General features: G+C 50.3%; 1 protein-coding gene across 1 annotated transcript in view; it reads left to right on the top strand.

Annotated features, from left to right (window-relative positions):
* The window catches only part of LOC133358787 (mitochondrial dicarboxylate carrier-like), a 57072-nt gene that overhangs the window by 24427 nt on the left and 17887 nt on the right, over positions 1–14758 (top strand). The gene's annotated exons all lie outside the window — the stretch shown is intronic.

Here is a 14758-nt window from a genome sequence, read left to right as displayed (position 1 = left end):
CATCATCGTCATTATCATCATCATCACCACACGTGGGAATTTAACACATTCTTGCGGAGGGAGCTGGTAGGAACGTTGGGTTGCTCGGTCAATGGCCAGGGTCAACGGCGGCGTGGTGTATTCCGCAAATATGCCCGACTGTGAGGGCGGGCACAAGCCGGCGTGAGTAGGTTAAACGTTGAGTTTTATAAGGGCACCACGGGGTGACCAGCCCCTCCCCACCCAGCCCCCACCCCTCCCACTCCCCACCCAGCCCCTCCCCACCCCCCTCCCTACCCAACCCCTCCCCACCCAGCCCCACCCTCCCCACCCAGCCCCTCCCTGCACGACGGACGGACACAATAATCCCCTGTGGGCTGGTGTGACCAGGAGGTTCCTACCAGCATAATACACAACCAAATCATGTAAAAGCGTGTTCCAGAAATGTGGAGGGATGCAAAAACCGGAGGAACCTGGACCGTCTCTACGCGTCTATCAGTGTGTCTATGGGTCTCTATGTACAGTGAGGGAAAAAAGTATTTGATCCCCTGCTGATTTGTACGTTTGCCCACTGACAACGAAATGATCAGTCTATAATTTTAATGGTAGGTTTATTTGAACAGTGAGAGACAGAATAACAACCAAACAATCCAGAATGTTATAAATTGATTTGCATTTTAATGAGGGAAATAAGTGTTTGACCCCCTCTCAATCAGAAAGATTTCTGGCTCTCAGGTGTCTTTTATACAGGTAACAGGCTGAGATTAGGAGCACACTCTTAAAGGGAGTGCTCCTAATCTCAGCGTGTTACCTGCATTAAACACACTGTTCACAGAAACAATCAATCAATCAGATTCCAAACTCTCCACCATGGCCAAGCCCAAAGAACTCTCCAAGGATGTCAGGGACAAAATTGTAGACCTACACAAGGCTGGAATGGGCTACAAGACCATCGCCAAGCAGCTTGGTGAGAAGGTGACAACAGTTGGTGCGATTATTCGCAAATGGAAGAAACACAAAAGTACTCTCAATCTACCTCGGCTTGGGGCTCCATGCAAGATCTCACCTCGTGGAGTTGCAATGATCATGAGAACGGTGAGGAATCAGCCCAGAACTACACGGGAGGATCTTGTCAATGATCTCAAGGCAGCTGGGACCATAGACGATGAACAAACTCTCTCTGGTCAGTGTTGCGGAGACTGTGGGCACAAGCCAGTCGAACAGAACCCCGGAACATGTCACGTGGACACGAAGGAGGCATCTTCACAGCAGCGGTGATTCACCAACTCCGCTAACTCCTGACGCCATCACCTGGCCCGTCAACCACCTCGGTGCAACATCACAGCTGTTGCTCTCTCTCGACATCGACGTAGACTCACACAGAGACCCATAGACTCATACAGAGACCCGCAAACTCACACAGAGACCCATAGACTCATACAGAGACCCATAGACACACATAGACCAATAGACACACACAGAGACCCATAGACTCACACAGAGACCCATAGACACACACAGAGACCCATAGAGTCATACAGAGACCCATAGACTCACAAAGAGACCCATAGACTCACGCAAGGATCCATAAACTCACATGGAGACCTATAGACTCACAGAGAGACCCATAAACTCACGTGTAGACCCCTGGACTAACACAGAAACCCACAGACTCACACATAGACCCGTAGACTGTAACGCAGAGCAATAGACTAATCCAGGACAAAACGGGGTAGGAGGAGACATGGTGAACACAGCAGCGATGATTCAGCACCCAGCTCACTCCTGTCGCCATCACCTGGCTCATCAACAACCTCGATGTACAACATCGCAGCTGTTGCTCTCTACATCGACATCAGCCGCGCGAATAAGAAGAAGTGGGGACGTAACCGAGGAGATTGTATGATTAGTTGAACTTCTTTCGCACAGTACGTAGCCAACCGCGCTAATCGAAGGTGCAGATTTGGCGCAGCCTCAATGCTAATTTAGTGAGCAGGAAATCTCTTTGACTTCTTGGCTTGACATATTTTTAAATCCTTTATATTAAGTTCGCTTGCTTGCTTGCGTGCTTGCTTGCTTACGACCGTGCAAATCTTTCGGTCGTTTTTTAACCCACTGCCCGCGATCCAATCGAGCTGACATTTTGCACACAGACTCGTTGTGCGTGACAATTAATTTCCGTGGAAAAAAAAATTCCAAAATGTTACACTGTTTAGGGAAAAAAAATATTTAATTACCAATTGCTTAATGGTGGCAGACAATCATCTGACCCATAGGTGGCAGCCATCTCAAGCCAGAGGACGAGAGGACTCTAGCCGCCACGCATATAAAGGATTTATAGTGAAAAACTTTGTTTTTACGGGTTAATTTTTATTTCTGTAAGGGGCTTTCAAAAATCCGAGGCGCAAGGATAAACTCCCCCCCCCCACCCTCCCCCTCCCTCACTACCCCCCCCCCCCATTAATAGAGAGACCCCCAACAGCACACAGAGGCGTGTGCGTGTTGCCGTGTTGCGCATTCGCCACGCGATTTCCTCTGACACGTGACGACGGGGGAGGGGGTCACAGCCAGTGAGGGTGGCCGCGGTGGTTTAAATTAAACGTCACTCGGCGTGTCGGGCATTCATCACAAAGGACCCCCCACCTCCACACTCCCCCCTTCCCCCCCAATTAAAGAGGGGGGCTCTTTAATTGTTGGGTGCTGGGCCCCTCCCCTCTTGAATTCCCACCTGGTGTTGTGGGAGGGTTCTTTTGTTGCGTGTCCCCACCACCACCACCACCCGCACCACCACCACCCGCACTACCACCACCACCCTCCTCTCCCCCACCACCACCATCACCCGCACCACCACCACCCGCACCACCACCACCACCTCCTCTCCCCCAACCCACCACCACCACCAGTACCACCACCACCCTCCTCTCCCCCATCCTCCTCTCCCCCACCCATCACCACCCGCACCACCACCACCTGCACCACCACCAGCATCACCCACCGCACCACCATCACCACCACCCCACCACCACCACCCCTCCTCTCCCCCAACCAACACCACCCACCACCACCACCACCCTCCTCTCCCCCACCCAGGGCGTGGGGGCTTTAGGGGCTGCAGACCAGAGGGCCCCCGCCAGCTGAAGAGGCCTCCAGGGATGAAGTGAAAAGTGATTTCATTTGTGAATGTTGAGTTTCATTTGTTGTTAGCCTTGTAAAAAAAATACAATTTTATTTTTCTTTAAGTTTGTTTTCCTTTTGAAAATATTACTGGGGGTGGGGGGGGGGGGGGCTCTCGCTGTACCCTGTAGCCCAGGGGCCTACAAAACCATAATCCGGGCCCTCTCCCCAAAAATTAAAATGTGCTCACTAAATTGCAATGCTTTCGCATTCCACGCGTACGATCCCAGCCTTATGGCACATTCACAGACCGTGGGACACGACGGTCGACGGGATGCAACGAGGTGAGTAGATGGGACATATGCAGTTGTTGTGGTTGTTGTTGTTTTTGGTGTTTTCTGTTGCGCGTTTCTAGATGTTTCTTGTTCATGTTTTTGTTTGTTGCGGTTGTACCCGATTCAAGAGCCGAATGGCTCACAGGGCTATACCTAAATAAATTAACTGAACTGAACTGGTGGTGACTATGCGTGGAATTGACGAAAGTGGAAATGAGACGAGTGGATTGATGGTGGGTGGCCGTGGGGAGGTTTTTTTTTTTTTGGGGGGGGGGGGTGGTGGTGATGGAATGAGGCGTGAGCGCGGGTTGGGATGACAATCAGGGAAGAAGGTAGAATGTTATTCTTGGGATTTTTCGGTAAAGTCACTGTGTAGGTAAAAAATTAAAATAAATAAAGTAAAATAAAAATCAAATAAAAATCACGACGTTTCGGAGGCAACACAAGCTTCCGTCTTCAGGTTGAACCGTCACAGCACGATTGCTGTATCAAGTAAATGAGAAATTCTAAGAGATCCGACCCCGTATATATACTGGGAAGGCAGAATGAGTGGGTTTTAAAGCTCTCTCTATATATGTACACGTGTGATGTTTACGCATCTGTTGTAAGCACTTCTGGCTGTGAGGCACAAAAGGCCGAGCGTTCGATAGGATGTGTGATAAATACACAAATAAAAGCGTTTTTACGCCGTTATTTTTCTTTTTGTTTACGCGGAGACACAAATAACGTGGCCGAGGGGTTGTTTGTTTATGATTACCATCCTTCAAAGGCGACGCTTAATAATTAGTTTGTGTTTATCGTCACAGCCAAGTAGCACTGGCAAACAGTGGAAGCGCGTGGAAGTCCAGAATAACACCTCCTCATTCGAGATCCAAACATCATCACCCCTCCTTACTCCTCCCCCTCCCTCCTCCTCCCTCCTCCTCCTCCCTCCTCCTCCTCCTCCTCCTTCCTCTTCCCCCCTCCTCCTTCCTCTCCTCCCTCCTCCTCCCCCCTCCCCTCCTCCCTCTTCCTCCCTCCTCCTCCCTCCTCCTCCCTCCTCCTCCCTCCTCCCTCCCTCCTCCTCCCTCTTCCTTTTCATCATTCTCCTCATAGACTCAACACTGCCCCATAGACTCACACTGCCCCATACACTAACATTGGCCATAACTCAACACTGCCATAGACTCAACACTGCCCCAGACCCAAGACTCAACACTGCCCCATCACTCAACACTGCCCATAGACTCAGACTTCCCATAGAACCAGCACTCCCCTATAACTCAACACTGCCCCATAGACTCACACTGCCCATACACTCAACACTTGTCCATAGACTCACACTGTCCTACTGCCCCATAGACTCAACATTGCCCCCATAGACTCACACTGCCCCATACACTCAACACTGCCCATAGACTCAACACTGCCCATAGACTCAACACTGCCCATAGACTCAACACTGCCCCATAGACTCAACATTGCCCCCATAGACTCAACACTACCCGTAGACTCAACACTGCCCCATAGACTCAACACTGCCCATAGACTCAACACTGCCCATAGACTCAACACTGCCCATAGAACCAGCACTCCCCATATGCTCAACACTGCCCGTAGACTCACCACTGCCCCATACACTCAACACTGCCCCATAGACTCAACACTGCCCATAGACTCAACACCGCCCCATAGACTCAACACTGCCCATAGACTCAACAGTGCCCATAGACTCAACACTGCTCATAGACTCATCACTGCCCCATAGACTCAACACTGCCCCATACACTTAACATTGCACCATAAACTCAACACTGCCACATAAACTCAACACTACCCGTAGACTCAACACTGCCCCATAGACTCAACACTGCCCCATAGACTCAACACTGCCCATAGACTCAACACTGCCCATAGACTCAACACTGCCCATAGACTCAACACTGCCCATAGACTCAACACTGCCCCATAGACTCAACATTGCCCCATACACTCAACACTGCCCCATAGACTCAACACTGCCCATAGACTCAACACTACCCGTAGACTCAACACTGCCCCATACACTCAACACTGCCCCATAGACTCAACACTGCCCATAGACTCAACACTACCCATAGACTCAACACTGCCCATAGAACCAGCACTCCCCATATGCTCAACACTGCCCGTAGACTCACCACTGCCCCCATAAACTAACACTGCCGTTGTACATGAAGCAGTCCCCCTCAATTAGCCTCCTTCCGTTCCTTTCTTAAAGCCTCACCACCCCTTCTCCATCACCCATCGCCCTTCCTCTTCCCTCCACCCTCGCCCCCTCCACTCCATCGCGTCCCTCCCCTGCTGCCCTTTCGTGACCCCCACGTGTGCCCTCTGCTACGTCCACTCACTCCTCGTCCCTTGCACTGCCCCTGCCGTCTAAAATCACTGGGGTTTTTTTTCATCCGCTACTTAAACGCTGTTAATTAGCGCCTTGTGCGAAGGCGCTCCGTAAAGATCGAATAGGATTGGAGGGGGTCGCTCCTTCTCGGCTACTGCTCCCCCTGTCTAGAACTTTTGTTCCTCCTGACCTCTGGAGCCTCGTGCCGTCGCAAACCTCTGCTGCTGCCCTCGTTCCAATTTGAGCCTTAAAAAAAAAGTAATATAAAAAAAGTTTTTTTTATAAACACGCTTTAATGAAACATACCGTGCTAGTAATGAAAGAACTCCACGATTCCAGGAATTGGCCCGAAGCTTGCCACAACGTAAGGCATCGTGGCCAATTACAGCCAACGTCAGTTGACCGTGGACAATTAAAGCCAAGCCGAAACATAACATATAACAAAGATTGTTTAAACATAATTTTATTTTTTATTTTTATGACAGAATATAGTATTGTTATAAGTATGACATAAGTATAGCAAGTTTCCAGTCGATACCACATTGGGAAGTGGGTACAAATTGAGTTACAAGATTTGAGAATACAACGACAATAACAACAGAGTGAGTGAATGGGGAGGGGCTGGGTGGGGAGGGGCTGGTCACCCCGTGGTGCCCTTATAAAACTCAACGTTTAACCTACTCACGCCGGCTTGTGCCCGCCATCACAGTCGGGCATATTTGCGGAATACACCACGCCGCCGTTGACCCTGCAGGCCATTGACCGAGCAACCCAACGTTCCTACCAGCTCCCTCCGCAGGAAAGTGTTTGTTATCATCCGGCAGTACTGACATACGGGTGTGTTCATATATATTATTATTATTATACATTATATATATTCTACACACACACACACACACAGGTGCGGAATGATTCATGCCCTCTTCTTATTCTGCTCAGACCCTTCAACGCATGCAATGCATCTTTCACCGGGAAGGCGTGAGTAAAGTGAACACTCCTCTTTTATTTAGTACCTTGCGTTTGGAGAGCTATGGATGAGAAACTCCTCTTTGTCACGGTGACCTCGGGGGTGGCTGAGCACAAACAACTAAGTAAAAACCAAACATATGCATGGTGCATTCTCAAATATGCGCATGTGTGTGCCCACGTGTCCGGGGGAGCGGTGGTGCAGCGGTTAGCGCGCTGCGATACTAACCCGGCGACCCGAGTTCGATTCCCGCTCACGGCCAACACCAGTGGCCGGTCCTGGGCCTCCCCTAGGTCCACTCAGCCTCAAATGAGTACCTGGTGCGGTGTGAAAACATCGCCACTGGGGAGACAAAGGCGGTCGGGCGTGGTGCTGGCCACCCACCCCCTCGTGCGCCGTTCCGGCCTTCATAGGTGCTCGCTAACAGCACTTGCCCCTACAGCCTGTTACAGGCTATACGGGGGATCTTTGGGTTTCCGTGTGAGTCTATGGGTCCATTTTGAAAATAAAACATGCTTCAAATCGCTTTAAACATTATCATTGTAGTGCGTATTTAATGTGGCGCTGCACTCTGATGTTGTAGGAGTGTTGTTATAACAATTCTATATTTATTTAAAGTTGCGCATTTTGATGTGACGTCACGTTTCTCAAACCGCCCCCCCCCCTCGTCACACATCGTCACAAATCGCTGACCCCCCCCCCCCCGCTAGGTGCGTGACGTCATTTATGGACGGCCCCTAATTGCTGCTGACCAACAGTCTCCACACACTTCCCTGAAAGACGGCTTTTTTTACTTTCCCAATTCTGCGTCATCCCTCATCATCATCACCACCACCATTGTCACCACCAATCCCATCGTCCAGTATCACCGCATCTGATGCTGATGCCATGGTCTGTGCGCAGATGCCGTTCACAAGGATTGTCTCCCCAGAAGTTTTGCGTAAGAACGCAGCGTAGGGATCTCCTGTGTCACCTCGTCCGGCCTTGCGCGAGCGGGGAGAATCAAACAATGCGAACAGCAGCACGAGCGAGTCTATGGGTCTCTGTGCTCGCTTGTAGTTGGGGGTAAAGTGGCGGATAACCCCCCCCCCCCCCAACTTCTCCCGGGACGTATCGGCCACGATGGCCTCTCGTTTCGGGGCCCTCCAGAGCTCCCCTCGGGCCGAGATCCCTTCTGCCAGCAGAGGCGGGGAGAGAGAAGCTTGCAGGGCTGTTCCTGTGACTTTGACTGTGCACAAACGCAACCATCCTCAACAGACTATCGGGGCAAGTGTTGTTTGCGAGCACCTATTGAAGTCGGCAAAGGCACGCGAGAGGGTGGGTGGCCGCCAACACCACGCCCGGCCGCCTTTGTCTCACCAGTGCCGATTTTTACACATCGCACCGGGTACTAGTATTTTTTTAGGCTGAGTCGACTTAGGGGACGGCCAGAACCGATTCGGATTTTCGCTGCCGCTGTTGATCGGTCGCGAGCGGGAATTGAACTCTGATGGCCGGGTTAGTAGCGCACGCGACCACACACACGCACAAAGACAAAGCTCCCCCCTGTAGCTTACACAGGATGTTGGGGCAAGCGCCGTTGCTCAAGAACTATGGAATGGTTCCACGTCCCACGTACACAGACCTCCCCCGTGCCACCCTCCTCGCAACCTCCCGACATTAATAATTACATCAGGCGCTCCGCACACAAAGACAAAGATCCCCCATATAGCCTTAGCAGACTGTAGGGGCAAGTGCTGCACAAAAAAACAAAGATCCCCCGTATAGCCTTAACAGACTGTAGGGGCAAGTGCTGTTAGCGAGCACCTATGAAGGCCGGAACGGTACACGAGGGGGTGGGTGGCCAGCACCACGCCCGACCGCCTTTGTCTCCCCAGTGGCGATGTTTATACACCGCACCGGGTACTCATTTGAGGCTGAGTCGACCTAGGGTAGGCACAGGACCGGTTCAGATAATCGTCACTGGTGTTGGCCGTGAGAGGGCATCGAACCCGTTTCGCCGGGTACATAGCGCAGCACGCTAACCGCTACTCTACCGCTCCCCACACACTTACACACACACGCACGCACACGCGCGCATACGCGCGCATACACACACGTACGCACGCACACGTACCCACGCACACACGCACGTACGCACGCACACGTACCCACGCACACACACACACGTACGCACGCACACGTACCCACGCACGCACACACACGTAAGCACACACACACATGCAGGCGCACAGACACGCGCGTACGCACACTTACACACACACACGCGCACGCACATTTACGCACGCGCGCTCCCGCGTAATCGCAGCGTAGAGACGAAAGCGGGACACGTATCCCTCTATTCGCGTGTCAAGTCAAACGCAGCGCGTTGTCTCGCTGCCAATCCTACGCCTCGCCACACCACCAGCAACCAAGGTCACCTTCCGTGCTCGCGCACTACACTCGAGCGCACGCAACACACACACACAGAGTTTCGATTTAAAGCTTTCGTGACTGCAGGGATTCATCTTCTTGGTTCTATCGGTAAAGTCACGTAGAAGGGAAGTAATAAAATAATAAAAATAAAACATAATAAAATTATTCTCACGACGTTTCGGCCACAACGTAATAAAATTACATAATACAATTATTCTCACGACGTTTCGGCCACAACGCAAGCAGCCGTCCTCAGGTGAAGACCAGGTCTGTCGAGAAGGCAGGGTCTGACAGACCTGTTCTTCACCTGAGGACGGCTGCTTGCGTTGTGGCCGGAACGTCGTGAGAATAATTTTATTATGTTTTATTATTTTTATTGTATTACTTCCCTTCTACGTGACTTTACCGAAAGAACCAAGAAGACACACACAGAGATCGCCCGCGTAGCCTGCAACAGACTGTTGGGGCAAGTGCTGTACCTATGAAGGCCGGCACCGTAGAACACGAGGGTGGGGGGATGGGTGGCCAGCACCGCGCCCGGCCGCCTTTGTCTTCCCAGCGCTGATGTTTACAGAGCCAACAGGGAATCCCCGGGACCGGTTCAGCAATAATCAATCGCCCGTGTTCGTGGCCGTGAGCGGAAATCGAACTCGGAGTCAATGCGTTCGTGGATAACAAAGATTAAGGTCCCCCGTATAGAATTAACGGACCGTTGGGGCAAGTGCTGTTAGCGAGCACCGATGAAGGGCCGGCACAGCACACGAGGGGGTGGGTGGCCAGCGCCACGCCCGGCCGCCTTTGTCTCCCTAGTGACGATATTTACGCATCGCACCAGGGTACTCATTTGAGGCTGAGTCAACCTAAGGGAGGCCCAGGACAGGTTCAAATAATCGTCACTGGTGCGAGAATCGAACTCGGGTCGCCGGTTTCGGAGCGCAGGGCGCTAACCACTACACTACCGCTCCCCTACACGTAGATACAGACAAAGACAAAGATCTCCTGTATAGCCTGTAACAGACTATTGGGGCAAGTGCTGTTAGCGAGCACCCATGAAGGCCGGCACAGCCCACGAGGGGGTCGGTGGCCAGAACCACGCCCGGCCGCCTTTGTCTCCCTAGTGGCGATATTTACCCATGTTCTGCAGTGTGTGAGTCAGTGGAGTGTGTATGTTATCCCCATGTTTTTCAGTGTGTGTGATGAGTGAGTGGAGTTTGTATGATCTCCCCCTATTCTGCAGTGTGTGAGTGATTGTGTGAGTGAGTGGAGTTTGTATGATCTCCCCCTGTTCTGCAGTGTTTGAGTGATTGTGTGAGTGAGTGGAGTTTGTATGATCTCCCCCTATTCTGCAGTGTGTGAGTGATTGTGTGAGTGAGTGGAGTTTGTATGATCTCCCCCTGTTCTGCAGTGTGTGAGTGATTGTGTGAGAGAGTGGAGTTTGTATGATCTCCCCCTGTTCTGCAGTGTGTGAGTGATTGTGTGAGAGAGTGGAGTTTGTATGATCTCCCCCTATTCTGCAGTGTGTGAGTGATTGTGTGAGTGAGTGGAGTTTGTATGATCTCCCCCTGTTCTGCAGTGTTTGAGTGATTGTGTGAGTGAGTGGAGTTTGTATGATCTCCCCCTATTCTGCAGTGTGTGAGTGATTGTGTGAGTGAGTGGAGTTTGTATGATCTCCCCCTGTTCTGCAGTGTGTGAGTGATTGTGTGAGCGAGTGGAGTTTGTATGATCTCCCCCTATTCTGCAGTGTGTGAGTGATTGTGTGAGTGGAGTTTGTATGATTTCCCCCTATTCTGCAGTGTGTGAGTGATTGTGTGAGCGAGTTGAGTTTGTATGATCTCCCCCTGTTCTGCAGTGTGTGAGTGATTGTGTGCGTGAGTGGAGTTTGTATGATCTCCCCCTGTTCTGCAGTGTGTGAGTGATTGTGTGAGTGAGTGGAGTTTGTATGATCTCCCCCTGTTCTGCAGTGTGTGAGTGATTGTGTGAGAGAGTGGAGTTTGTATGATCTCCCCCTGTTCTGCAGTGTGTGAGTGATTGTGTGAGTGAGTGGAGTTTGTATGATCTCCCCCTATTCTGCAGTGTGTGAGTGATTGTGTGAGTGAGTGGAGTTTGTATGATCTCCCCCTGTTCTGCAGTGTGTGAGTGATTGTGTGAGCGAGTGGAGTTTGTATGATCTCCCCCTATTCTGCAGTGTGTGAGTGATTGTGTGAGTGGAGTTTGTATGATCACCCCCTATTCTGCAGTGTGTGAGTGATTGTGTGAGCGAGTTGAGTTTGTATGATCTCCCCTGTTCTGCAGTGTGTGAGTGATTGTGTGCGTGAGTGGAGTTTGTATGATCTCCCCCTGTTCTGCAGTGTGTGAGTGATTGTGTGAGTGAGTGGAGTTTGTATGATCTCCCCCTGTTCTGCAGTGTGTGAGTGATTGTGTGAGTGAGTGGAGTTTGTATGATCTCCCCCTGTTCTGCAGTGTGTGAGTGATTGTGTGAGTGAGTGGAGTTTGTATGATCTCCCCCTGTTCTGCAGTGTGTGAGTGATTGTGTGAGTGAGTGGAGTTTGTATGATCTCCCCCTGTTCTGCAGTGTGTGAGTGATTGTGTGAGTGAGTGGAGTTTGTATGATCTCCCCCTGTCCTGCAGTGTGTGAGTGATTGTGTGAGTGGAGTTTGTATGATCTCCCCCTGTTCTGCAGTGTGTGAGTGATTGTGTGAGTGAGTGGAGTTTGTATGATCTCCCCCTGTTCTGCAGTGTTTGAGTGATTGTGTGAGTGAGTGGAGTTTGTATGATCTCCCCCTATTCTGCAGTGTGTGAGTGATTGTGTGAGTGAGTGGAGTTTGTATGATCTCCCCCTGTTCTGCAGTGTGTGAGTGATTGTGTGAGAGAGTGGAGTTTGTATGATCTCCCCCTGTTCTGCAGTGTGTGAGTGATTGTGTGAGTGGAGTTTGTATGATCTCCCCGTATTCTGCAGTGTGTGAGTGATTGTGTGAGTGAGTGGAGTTTGTATGATCTCCCCCTGTTCTGCAGTGTGTGAGTGATTGTGTGAGCGAGTGGAGTTTGTATGATCTCCCCCTATTCTGCAGTGTGTGAGTGATTGTGTGAGTGGAGTTTGTATGATCTCCCCCTGTTCTGCAGTGTGTGAGTGATTGTGTGAGCGAGTGGAGTTTGTATGATCTCCCCCTATTCTGCAGTGTGTGAGTGATTGTGTGAGTGGAGTTTGTATGATCACCCCCTATTCTGCAGTGTGTGAGTGATTGTGTGAGCGAGTTGAGTTTGTATGATCTCCCCCTGTTCTGCAGTGTGTGAGTGATTGTGTGCGTGAGTGGAGTTTGTATGATCTCCCCCTGTTCTGCAGTGTGTGAGTGATTGTGTGAGTGAGTGGAGTTTGTATGATCTCCCCCTGTTCTGCAGTGTGTGAGTGATTGTGTGAGTGAGTGGAGTTTGTATGATCTCCCCCTGTTCTGCAGTGTGTGAGTGATTGTGTGAGTGAGTGGAGTTTGTATGATCTCCCCCTGTTCTGCAGTGTGTGAGTGATTGTGTGAGTGAGTGGAGTTTGTATGATCTCCCCCTGTTCTGCAGTGTGTGAGTGATTGTGTGAGTGAGTGGAGTTTGTATGATCTCCCCCTGTCCTGCAGTGTGTGAGTGATTGTGTGAGTGGAGTTTGTATGATCTCCCCCTGTTCTGCAGTGTGTGAGTGATTGTGTGAGTGAGTGGAGTTTGTATGATCTCCCCCTGTTCTGCAGTGTTTGAGTGATTGTGTGAGTGAGTGGAGTTTGTATGATCTCCCCCTGTTCTGCAGTGTGTGAGTGATTGTGTGAGAGAGTGGAGTTTGTATGATCTCCCCCTGTTCTGCAGTGTGTGAGTGATTGTGTGAGTGAGTGGAGTTTGTATGATCTCCCCCTATTCTGCAGTGTGTGAGTGATTGTGTGAGTGAGTGGAGTTTGTATGATCTCCCCCTGTTCTGCAGTGTGTGAGTGATTGTGTGAGCGAGTGGAGTTTGTATGATCTCCCCCTATTCTGCAGTGTGTGAGTGATTGTGTGAGTGGAGTTTGTATGATCTCCCCCTATTCTGCAGTGTGTGAGTGATTGTGTGAGCGAGTTGAGTTTGTATGATCTCCCCCTGTTCTGCAGTGTGTGAGTGATTGTGTGCGTGAGTGGAGTTTGTATGATCTCCCCCTGTTCTGCAGTGTGTGAGTGATTGTGTGAGTGAGTGGAGTTTGTATGATCTCCCCCTGTTCTGCAGTGTGTGAGTGATTGTGTGAGAGAGTGGAGTTTGTATGATCTCCCCCTGTTCTGCAGTGTGTGAGTGATTGTGTGAGTGAGTGGAGTTTGTATGATCTCCCCCTATTCTGCAGTGTGTGAGTGATTGTGTGAGTGAGTGGAGTTTGTATGATCTCCCCCTGTTCTGCAGTGTGTGAGTGATTGTGTGAGCGAGTGGAGTTTGTATGATCTCCCCCTATTCTGCAGTGTGTGAGTGATTGTGTGAGTGGAGTTTGTATGATCACCCCCTATTCTGCAGTGTGTGAGTGATTGTGTGAGCGAGTTGAGTTTGTATGATCTCCCCCTGTTCTGCAGTGTGTGAGTGATTGTGTGCGTGAGTGGAGTTTGTATGATCTCCCCCTGTTCTGCAGTGTGTGAGTGATTGTGTGAGTGAGTGGAGTTTGTATGATCTCCCCCTGTTCTGCAGTGTGTGAGTGATTGTGTGAGTGAGTGGAGTTTGTATGATCTCCCCCTGTTCTGCAGTGTGTGAGTGATTGTGTGAGTGAGTGGAGTTTGTATGATCTTCCCCTGTTCTGCAGTGTGTGAGTGATTGTGTGAGTGAGTGGAGTTTGTATGATCTCCCCCTGTTCTGCAGTGTGTGAGTGATTGTGTGAGTGAGTGGAGTTTGTATGACCTCCCCCTGTCCTGCAGTGTGTGAGTGATTGTGTGAGTGGAGTTTGTATGATCTCCCCCTGTTCTGCAGTGTGTGAGTGATTGTGTGAGTGAGTGGAGTTTGTACGATCTCCCGCTATTCTGCAGTGTGTGAGTGATTGTTTGAGTGAGTTCAGTTTGTATGATCTCCCCTTGTTCTGCAATGTGTGAGTGATTGTGTGAGTGAGTAGAGTTTGTATGATCTCCCACTATTTTGCCGTGTGTGAGTGATTGTGCGAGTGAGTGGAGTTTGTATGTTTTCCCCCTGTTCTGCATGGGTTTCCTCTGGGTTTCAGAAGTTCAACATACATACAATGTAACTGGTATCATGAGACCTTTGTGCCAGTATCAACGTGTGGAAATTAAGGTGCTGAGATGTTCAAACACCAGATAAAAACCTTTGTCAAGGAATCTCGTTTACTGCATTAACCGCACCTGGTACTCGTGGTGAACGTTCAAACAAACTTGGCTCTGATAATATTTATAGTAATAGGTTTTTACCCTTTCAACTGGTACAAAAACTGACACCTTTATACAAGGCATCATGTTGGCAATAACCACAACACAAGCAGTCAAAATGCAAACAAAACGAAACAACTCTGATGATGATGATGATGATAATGATATGCACTGTCCTTGAAGTAGATTGGTCCACATCCGAAGGTGTCAGTTTTTGTACCAGTTGAAAGGGTA

The sequence above is a fragment of the Lethenteron reissneri genome, chromosome 63 (assembly GCF_015708825.2).
Source record: "Lethenteron reissneri isolate LAM-NWPU_2019-01 chromosome 63, ASM1570882v1, whole genome shotgun sequence".
Classification (NCBI taxonomy): domain Eukaryota; kingdom Metazoa; phylum Chordata; class Hyperoartia; order Petromyzontiformes; family Petromyzontidae; genus Lethenteron; species Lethenteron reissneri.
Note: the sequence above shows the minus strand (reverse complement) of the source record. Positions and strands in the feature narration are given on the sequence as shown.